Source organism: Silurus meridionalis, chromosome 20, assembly GCF_014805685.1.
Source record: "Silurus meridionalis isolate SWU-2019-XX chromosome 20, ASM1480568v1, whole genome shotgun sequence".
Classification (NCBI taxonomy): Eukaryota; Metazoa; Chordata; class Actinopteri; order Siluriformes; family Siluridae; genus Silurus; species Silurus meridionalis.
In genome coordinates, this window is record NC_060903.1 from 4,151,360 (window position 1) to 4,161,935 (window position 10,576).

Here is a 10,576-nt window from a genome sequence, read left to right on the forward strand (position 1 = left end):
GTGGTGAACTGGCGACAGGGTCATGGGGGGGCCAAGGCTTGTTTATGCATGTGAGGAGTGAAGGCTGGTCTGTGGTCCGATCCAATAGACGAGCTCCTGTAACTTAAACTGCTGAAGAAGTTCATGCTGTTAATGCTCGATGTGTCACGTCAAAAAGGGGGAACAACACAGTATTAGGCTAGCGGCCATAATGTTGTGCTTGATTGCTGTATATACAGCATGTAATATATATAAGTGTAATATATAAATATATCACAAATTAGCAGGTTGCCAAATTCAATCTTATTTTTGCACGGATTTGCATTCACATACACGTGAGCAGGATAAGCGTAGCGTGACCTCGGCTTAAAGAGAAGATCAGTCCATGTCTGGGAAAGTCTGGCTTTATCTCATCAGCCGCATGATGTCACTTCCTGTTCACACATGTCCACTGTGTAAATGGAACGCACTTGTTCTCCCAGCATCAGCAGGTTGTCTTTGAAAGGCACGATTGTTCACACGTGGCCGGATTTGTTCTCTGGGGGCTGCGCTGATGTCATTGTGCTCTTTGAGGGTGTGAGGTCATCGTTGCTGGTTCTCAAGCCTTTCACGTGTGTGAGACAATCGTTGTTCACAGCTTTTGATGTTAGTTATTTTCTCTCTTGTCTAGTCTAGATTTTAGAATCATTTTTTCTACATTGACATTCCTCACCTTTTTTGTTAGCGGGCTGTCCTTTTATACATTCTATTAGATGACTAGGTTAATCATCCCGATGCTCATCTTCTGTCTGGTTTAACGCCTACGGTTTAAGGTCATTCATGTACATCATTAAGAAGCTGCTTTTCCATGCTGAGATCTCAGAGGTTGTTCCTTTTTACGTGGAAGGCGGTGTGCAATCTTCGAGATATGTACATATGAGTATTTCTGCTAATACGCAACCATGATGCTTGGCCGGTGTATAATTGTTTTTCCAGGGAAACCGGTTTCCTCTTTGCTGTGACCAGGTCAGAATGAAGATTTACGGCTACAAATAGACGACACGTAGTGCATCGAAGCATTTGTGAAATCCTCACGGTCAACCCTAAAATGCTGTTCCGCAACACAAAGAGCAACCATGTGAACTATACAGGCATACAGGCTTTCTAACTGCAGATGCACTGCTTTAGCATTAGCAGTTTTCTAACAGACACATGCATGTTTTTTGTTTGTTTATATGCAACAAACACCTATATAAATGTATGCAAGATTAACTTTTTCATTGAAAAACCCTCCTTTAGTATGAAGAACAGCAAAAGTACTTTGCCATGCCTTTTGTGAAACTTGCCGCCAAAGATGTTCTTTACTAGTTCACTGACCTTGTGTTGCAGTTCCTCAGGATTCAGGTGCAGTGACTGGACAGGCCATTCCATAATATAACACTCCAGCTGACTGTTTGCTCTCTGAATAACGCTTAAATAGCTTGGACATATGTTTTAGCTCATTGTCTCGTTGTATGATGAAGTCGGTTCCAACGAGCCGCAGTCTGGATGGAATTGCATGGTGTTGAAGTATGGAATGGTAGCCATGTTGATTCAGGATTCCTTTTTTCCGGAATAAATATCCAACCTTCCCTGCTCCAAAACAACCCCAAATCATAAAGCTTTCAACTTCAAGTTTGACTGATGGGGTGAGGCAGTACGCTAACTTCTTCCCTCCTGTTCTTCGCCTTCAACAAGTTCTCCTGTTGAAAAATGTCACATATGTACTCATCGGGCCATAATTTTTTTCCAGTCGTTCACGGTCCCATTCTTGTGTTTTTGTTTTGTCTTTAATTAGTTTCTTACATATAAACGAAATGAATGTTCTTGTGTCTCAAAATTGATAAAGGTTTCCACACTTTTGACAGCCAATGCATGTTAATGAGATGTTTAAATAATTCATGCTTGTATCACTGAACCATAGAACCAGCAATATGTGCTACGAAAGATCTTTTGTTGAATAAGGACCAGACAGGCTGTCTCTGGTCCACTGCTTGTCCCTGCTTGGATGTTTTCCAGGTCCTCATCACTGTACCAGAGACACAATACAAGACCTGCTGGTTTTAAGGATGCCAGTCGTCCAGCCATCACAATTTGTTCCCTGTCATAGTTGTAAAGCTTGTCCATTTTTCCTGCTTCCAGTATATCAAATTCACTTAATTACAATATCACTGTTCACCCTTGAGGTGAAATAAATCTAAATTAAAATAAATTAAGCTACATAAAAACTAGCTTGTAACTTTGGCAGGCATTTATTTATGTAAAAACATTAAGGTGAGTATTTGCAAAAAAAAAAAAGAAAAGGCAAATCACTTTGGCATAAGCGGATTAAAACACTTAAGTTAATTTTACCAAATAATCCACTTCTGGTTGTTTATTAACTGGTCCAAATTTCCAACACTCATTTTGCCTGCAACGAATAAAAGCCAACATCTACACGTTAGCATGATGCAATGCTAGTCATAAGGGAGATTCCATCTCTACCTCTTAGTGTAATTAGTGTAAAGTGCCCTTTTTTGTAGTCGTTAAGGTGTGAAACTATAATGAACATCCGGATGTCACCAAGATGACAACGAGTTTCTTTTTGAGTCTCATTCCGATAAAGATTTCTGAATGTGCTCGAAGGGAGTTTTTTCTTGCCACGTTTCCCTCTGGGTCACTCGTTAGGTATAGAATTATGGGGATAAAAGAAAAAATACAAAACATATATTATTTTTCTGCAAAGCAGATTTGTGACACTGTCCATTGTTAAGGGCCTCAAAAAGAAAATCGAATCAAATTGATGAAAGAAAATGATCGGAATGAACTCGTTGCTTCTACAGTCCTGTGAAAGCGGTGCTACAAACGACTCTTTGAATTCCGACATGACCACTACAAAGCCAGTTTACGCTCGCCGAACTCTGTGTACATTCTTGACTGTTGTCCAATTTAAACTGGTTTATTATTTTCCTCCTGTTCTTTTACTGAGGCACAGTCAGGGAATAAAAAATGGTTTCTGTTGTTATTTGAAGTTTGTGCAGGCCTACATTTAGACACATCAGCAGCACTCTGAAGGGACAGCGGTGTTCACACGGAGCAGACTGTTGCAGAACCTCGTGTGTCAGAAATTCCATTAGCCGTCCGCGAATACAATCCCGTAGCGCTAATAAGAACTTCAGATGACATTGCCAGGTGTTACAGTACCGTATGCCAAGCCGCATAACCCAACTGTATCTTGAGTGGCTTCCATGTGGAAATCTGTTCAGCAGGTTGACATAAACACCACACACACATACTAGGAGAAAAATGCTGTTCCATTTAAGGGCCAACTTACAGGCAAGTATTTGTGAATGCTATAGATACGGTTAATTGAAAATGCACCTTCACAGCCAACTTGCTGTCGTCTCAGACACTGTGTGGGTGTCGAAGCAGATAAAAGAACCGGATGTGAAAACGATACGTCCCAGGACTTCACAGGTAATCTTACATGACACGCCTAAGTCATATATATTCACACGTAGCATTTTAGGGCCTTTATTCATGCCAGACGTACGTTTCCTTGTTTTGGTGGTGCACACAGACACGGAAAACCACAAGAAGGCAGCCTCTGTCTGCTCTAAGAGGATGGTTTTCTTCTCATCTTAAACATGGGAATCACCAATGGTGATCTAAACAGGCCTATTTTCACGTGTAAAAATGTAACGTGAAAATCTGGGTAAGATTTGCTCTTTTGAACGCATGTAAAGTAAAAGGAAACAAAGTTAATTAAAGCTCAGTCATGTATAAGGTGAGACAGTTGTAATGGTGCACCTAATGGCTTCTGAGCTTACACACAGAAGAATCATGGCTATTCTGAAACTGAAATATGTATCATAAGCTCTGTTTCTGTTAGTGTGGAGTTTCACACATTCTCCCCGTCAGGGTTTCCACCAAGTTCTCCGGTTTCCTCTCAAAGACATACATATGAAAGTAGGCTTGCTGAAGCCAGACGTTCTGGCATTCCTTGCATTTTTTTTTCACTTTGTAGTTGTTACGTAAGACAAGTGACACCGAGTTAAGGTTACAACACTGTGACGCATAAACACACAGCTTCAGTCGAGTTTAACAAGATCAGCTCATTCTTCTGCGAGAAGAAATTCGCCTCGATTTAATTACGGCCTATTTGAGTTATGTAACAGGTGCATTTAGATGCGTTTGTAACAAAGATGATTCATGAGGATGTTCAGGGTTCAAGAGTCCGTTAAAGGCAAAGGGCCCAAAATAGACTATAAAATTATATGTTGAGTTGAATTTTAAAATGAAATTTTTTTATAGGCTATATTTTAATTTCTTATACATATTATGGGTTATAGATTTATACATAGCATGACATATTGCATGTTGCCTGGAAGTCCTTATGATCTGCATTACATTAAACCAAACTGTGGCCATGATTTTATTACTTTGGGAAAGTGATCGAAAATGTGTGCATACATTTATATTATTCATCCGTACATCATCTTCACTTGACTTAGTTTGTTTCGTTCTTCTTTTAATAATATGTTATTTGAAACACACTATTCTGGATGGTTTTATTGCTGAGAATTTGCACAAAAATTCTGATTTTGTTTCATCATTTTGAAGTGCAACTTAAGGAAAAGTGGCATCGGGGTGGAAAAAGTACTAAAATATATATTTATATTTCACATATATTTCTAAAATAAATGTAAAATAGAAAGAAATACAAATCACATTCATATTGCAAAAAAATGTCATTTTGACAATTTATTTGTTGTGTAGAAAAATTTGACAATTGAGAGACGTGCATGCATGTGTGTCTAATTAATAGAGTAAGTGTTTATTAATGTTTGTTAATAAATATTTTATTGATTAATAACCAATTCATTAAAAAACAAAAATTTTTTTTATAATTTTCAACATACGTTTATTTTTGCTTTTTTTTTTAAATATCACATCTTATTTTTATTTTAACAATGTTATATTTATAACTATTTATTTATTCATGAATATAATCCAACAATTAATTTATAAAGCTACTAATTCATAAAAAATAAACTCTGGACTCATTGATATACAGGGTTCATAGGGCTGATGATGAAGCATGTCGTGAGAATCTGCTTCCAGTTGTTGTGAAATCAATACCGATAAAATAATAATAATAAATAAATAAAATAAAAACTGACGTCGCGGTGTCGCGCGCCGACGTGACGTTTCTGGGACGTGGGTCACCTTGGAGCGCGAGCGCGCGCGCGCCCTCGGAACATCCCGTCCACACTACGTGTACAAGTTGCGTGTCGTGTTACGGAGACAATGTGCTTGCGTGTTGTGTTGTGATGTTGTGATGTTGTGTGCACCTGCTGCCCGGTGACGGAGGCGCCGATTGGCTCGCGGAAGGGAAGCCCTAGTTGCGTGAGCGCCGAACTGACGTCACGAGCCGGTTTCAGCCCTTGTGTGTGTGTGTGTGTGTGTGTGTGTGTGTGTGTGTGTGTGTGTGTGTGTGGACGCTCTCGCGCAACCCTAAACCAGAGGGAATTTCTCTCACCTGCGGGCTTCCACTGGTGACGAAAGCAACAGGAGTTCAGCCGGTGTGAAAGGGAACCCTCTCCCGCGTGCGCGTGCGTCTGGTTTATTAAAAGCAGACCATCCTGCACATATCAGATCGACATTACTGAGAAAAAAATACACTGCTGTGGATAAGAACTGTAAAATTGTAACATCGTGATTGTGAAAATCCTCATAGTTCTACACACACAAAACACACACACACACACACACACACACACACACACACACACACACACACACACACATACCCTGAAGTTTCTCTCTCTCCCTTCCATTATTGACAAAATTAAAAATAGTTATTCATTTTGCTCCGATTCTGACATTCTCTTGCTCAGATTTACACATATGATATTCTTATAGGAAGCCTTGGATTTCTAATTATCATGGGTTGCATGTACAAAGAATTTGTCCTGGTGTGTTGGTGCTATAAAAATATGAAGAAGAACCCGGGAGAATAAAACAAACAAAACAAAAAAATATAGACATTAACTATACAGTTTGTGCAGGGGATGTAAAATGAGTAGGTGCAAAGACCCTGAACAAGTCCAAGGTGCTGCAGGATTGCAATAAAGTGGTCCGTGTTAATTGTGTTAATGGAATAATCATGTATAATGTAACAATGTTGTATCTGTCTATAAATTATAGTATGTCTCATATAATTCCCTCCTCTCTTCTGGGAAGATATTATTATTATATATTTTGTTTACCAGCCAGGTAAAAGTCAAAGTCAGGTACTGATGTAGGTTAGGTGAGCAATTGAATAGGGATGAGGTCAGAGCTCTACAGCAGGAGGTCTTTCACTCCAAACAATGCAAAGCATATCTTCATGGAGTTTGCTTTGTGCTCAGGGGCATTGTCATTCTGGAATAGATTCGGGTCTCTTAGTTCAAATAAAGGGAAAATTTGATGCTACTGCATCCCAACACACCCTGTACAATTGTGTGCCTTCAGCATTACGAAAGTTTGGGAAAGAACCGTAAAGTAACCGAAAGTCCGGTGTCCCAATACTTTTGTCCGTATATAGCATGAAATAAACAGTGTGGGGTTTACATTACTTTACTGTTATTGTTAATGAAAGCAGGCCAGAGATGAATGTGGCTCCTTGGTATTGTTGATGAGGTTGGTTGCGGATTGGAAGAAGCGGTTTCTATGGCGGTCCTGATGGTCTGCAGACCCCAGAAAGAAAGGATTGACTCAAAAAGTCTGTGTCCAGGGTAAGACGGGTCGGCCCTAATCCTAGTTGCCCTCTTTAGGGTCCTGGAGGTGGTGCAGCCAATCACCTTCTCACCAGATGTTGATATAGGAGGTAAGTATGGATTGAATGATGGAGGTGTAAAAGTGCACCACTCCTTCAGCTGTTGCAGGAAGCACAACCTGAATAACCGGAACCACACACTTTAACCAGAAACGTCTTTATTATTACTTGCAACATTTTCTCAGTATTTGCAGTGTGTTTTGTTGCTTGGGGATTCAGAAGAAAAATACTTTGCTACACAGATTTTCCGGTCATCTGCCCATTAAAAAAAAAAAAAAAACCTGCCTCTAAAGGCTACACTATCACATCTTCATGTATATAGGTGTACAAATAGTGACAGATTCCGGACGGGAATTTTTGGCCTATTGGGAAAATGTATCCTTTGAGAACAAAGCTGTGTTGAGGTGTTTCAGAAGCACGTATCTGGCAACACATTTTCAGCGAATATTTCCCACAACTCTTTGCACGGAGTAAAGAGAGATTTCGTGACGTTGTTTTGCTTCGCCGAATTCAACCTGCTTGCATACTCATTTGCTAACCACTTAAAAGTATGTATTTCTCTATTAACAAATGAGTACATGCTTGCAGTAATAGTATAAGTAGATGAATTGGAATGCAGCACATGTAACTTAAAATCAGTGCCAATGGGGAGTTAGGATGTTGAACGTCTGATCATAAGGTTGTGAGTTCAAATCCCAGGACCACCAAACTGCCACTGCTGAGACCTTAAAGAAGGTTCTCAACTGCTCGGATGTACAAATGAGATAACGGCAAGTCTGCCAAATGCCATAAATGTAAATCACAGCTGACTGGAAGAAAATCATGTTATTAACCAGTTACTTTTAAATGTGTTTAGTTCATTTATGTTAACTAAAAATTGCAGTTTGTTTTCTGTTCTCCTTTTTTGTTGCCTGCAACATTTCTAAATACGCTCTGTCACACCTAAAAGCCAAGGTCATCACCAGACCTTTTGCAACCAGTTAAATCCATTTACTTTTCTGGGATTGGGTAAAACACTAATAGTAAAACCTAATCTACTTGTCTACAGCTATTGATGGATCACATCAGATATAACAGACACACACTGTTTGTGTGTGATTCTTTGTCAGCTAGCAAGCAAACAAAAAAAAAAAGAAACCATTGCTAACAACATAACACTGATTAGAGCTTATGAAGTGTGCTAGCATTGCTAATTTACTATCATCAGCTAACAGTAGCTGCTGACAGACTAAAGGTATATAATGTTATCCCTGCTTAGAGTAATATAAAAAAATTAATATAAAAAATATAAAAAGAGTTTGCTCTGTGTTTGCGTGTCTGTTTTGCACATTGTGGTCCGTGGGGTGAAGGCATAGCAAAACTGGCTCGTTCCTTTAGCATGTGAAATCCGCTGGCAGATTCAAATCAATGAAACAATGATAAAAACAAACGCTGCGAATCTCTCAGATGTCATAAAGGGCCTTGTGTTCCTATGCAAAGCTGCTGATTTAGCAAAGTGAGATTTAGCAAGTCATGAAGCGTCTCATACTCATAGTAAGAAGAAAAATAAGAAAAACCATAATCATCGTTTATCCTAAATTTAAATAAATGCAATGATTTTGTCGATTTTGTAAAAAAAATAATAAAGCTGGAAGCTCCCAAAAGATTAAAATGACTACACACACACACACACACACACACACACACACACACACACACACACACACCTTTTTATTATTTAAAGCATTTAAACCCCCTTTGTTCTATAATAACACATCCATCTGCTGAAATAATAACCATGCTTCCCCAAAATCGTTTTTGTTTGAAACCTTTGGCTCCACATCGTCCTCTTCTACGTGTTTTGGAAATTAAAACAATTTCAACAACTTTTTTTTTTCTTCTTGCAGCTCTTTAATAGACGGCAATATGAGCTATAATCATGACACTATAATTTCCTGTCTGGCGTTCCAGCAGTTGTGTTTTGTCGAGCCATCGCCATGGCGATGAATGCTTGGGGAGGCGGAGATTAAACGCATGTGACGCAGGACAGGTGAGCGCTTACTGTACTCGCATTCCTTAAGAGCACTTCCGGCTGTTGTGTAACACGCAACCTTAACGTGCCCCCACCCCCTCCCCCTTTGGAGCACCGCCATGGTTTATGCAAAGCCATAAACCATGAACAGCTTCCATAAAAATACAAATAAAAAAATAAAAAGGACTGTTTGCCTAGTCACATTTGTTCTGTGAATTGTCAGACAGTATGCGTCGGAGCGCAGATGTACTGTGTAACCAAACACGTCAGACGCTTGACAAAATGGAGCTGCACCAATGCAATCAAACTGTTGCTGGACCTGTTTTCATACAGCTCAGTACTTACTATGAATACTTTTAGCCCTATTAAGCGAGCTGTGCCGTAACATGCACTGCTGTGGTGTGTGTGTGTGTGTGTGTGTGTGTTGTGGAAAAACTGAGACTGAGCTGTAAAGACTGTCGTGTAATTGACAGAGCTGTATTATAGCGCTCTGTTGATGTTTGATATGTGTCCATGGTAACCGAGTGATCCAAAATGAACTTTGCTTCTGGTTAAGCAATTGACCTTTGACCCTTTTTCTGCAATCACAACATTTTTCATAAATTCTATATGTTATACGAGGGTTGGTAGTAATACCAAAAGGAAACAACACGTCTATTTCATGTGACATGGGGAGAACCGGGTGCAAATGCATATACTCTTTAACTTTTAGTGTAAAACACATACAAACAAAGAAAAACAAAAACAACCTGAAGTGGAAATAATAACCATAACCTGAATCGTAGAAAAGGACTGTTGGGGGAAACCACAAACGTACATTAATACATTAATCAGATGTAAGTGATCAGTAACATGGGACAGAGATGTGTTGTGAAAAAAGACTATAGAAATAGTGCTATAGAAATAAACCTAAACTTGAAACTTGAATTCTGTATCTCTAAATATAATCCTGAATTTACAATTAAGCTATAAATAAAAATATTTTAATCAATGCTCTATTTTACAGCAAGAGAAGGTAAAAAAAGAGTATGTTTTCTAAATCGGATTTGCAGAAGGCATCTCTACATTAAGGTCGACCAGGAAAAACTATTGGACATTAGATCATTGTAGCTGGTTCCATAGTGTAGTGGTTATCACGTCTGCTTTACACGCAGAAGGTCCTGGGTTCGAGCCCCAGTGGAACCATGAACACTTTTTTGGAAATTTCCCCACTGTGGGATAAATAGAAATATATCTTATCTCATAGTTGCTGTCTAGTAAGTGTTACCAGTGCATGACTAAAAAAACAACTGCTTGGAGAACCTAAAATGACTCGGATATGTGTTGATTGATTCTCCTAGTTCACCTAGGCTATTTTGCTCTATACATCCTTTTGAGAAAGTCACATAAGCCGGAAAATCACATAAGCCGGAATAATTTGTTTCACAATTACTGTCAAAATCTCAATCGAAATGTAAGTAGGAAAAGCAATTGTGTGTCTGTGTAACTACAGTGGCTAAGCTGCATTGTTGAAAGATTTTACTAATGCAACGTTTATAAAGCGGTCTTAAGCTTTTTCAACTTAGTATTAAGGGAATCACAGAAACAGAGAGATCAGAGAGAAAAAATCTGTGTAAAACATTTTTAGATCCTGTGCAACAGATTCCGCTCTGTTGAACTGTGGTTAATATAGCGTGGTTTATAACTAAGGCCAATGCTCACCAAGGAATATTTGCCTCAGGCCGTATACGTGCGAAACCCCAAGCTGTACAATGAGATCTTGTTGAATG

General features: G+C 39.0%; 1 non-coding gene across 1 annotated transcript; it reads left to right on the plus strand.

Annotated features, from left to right (window-relative positions):
- Positions 1 to 9,919: 9,919 nt before the first annotated feature.
- Positions 9,920 to 9,992, plus strand: trnav-uac. The gene has a single exon. It is a non-coding gene; the product is annotated as a tRNA-Val (tRNA).
- The last annotated feature ends 584 nt before the right edge of the window (positions 9,993 to 10,576 follow it).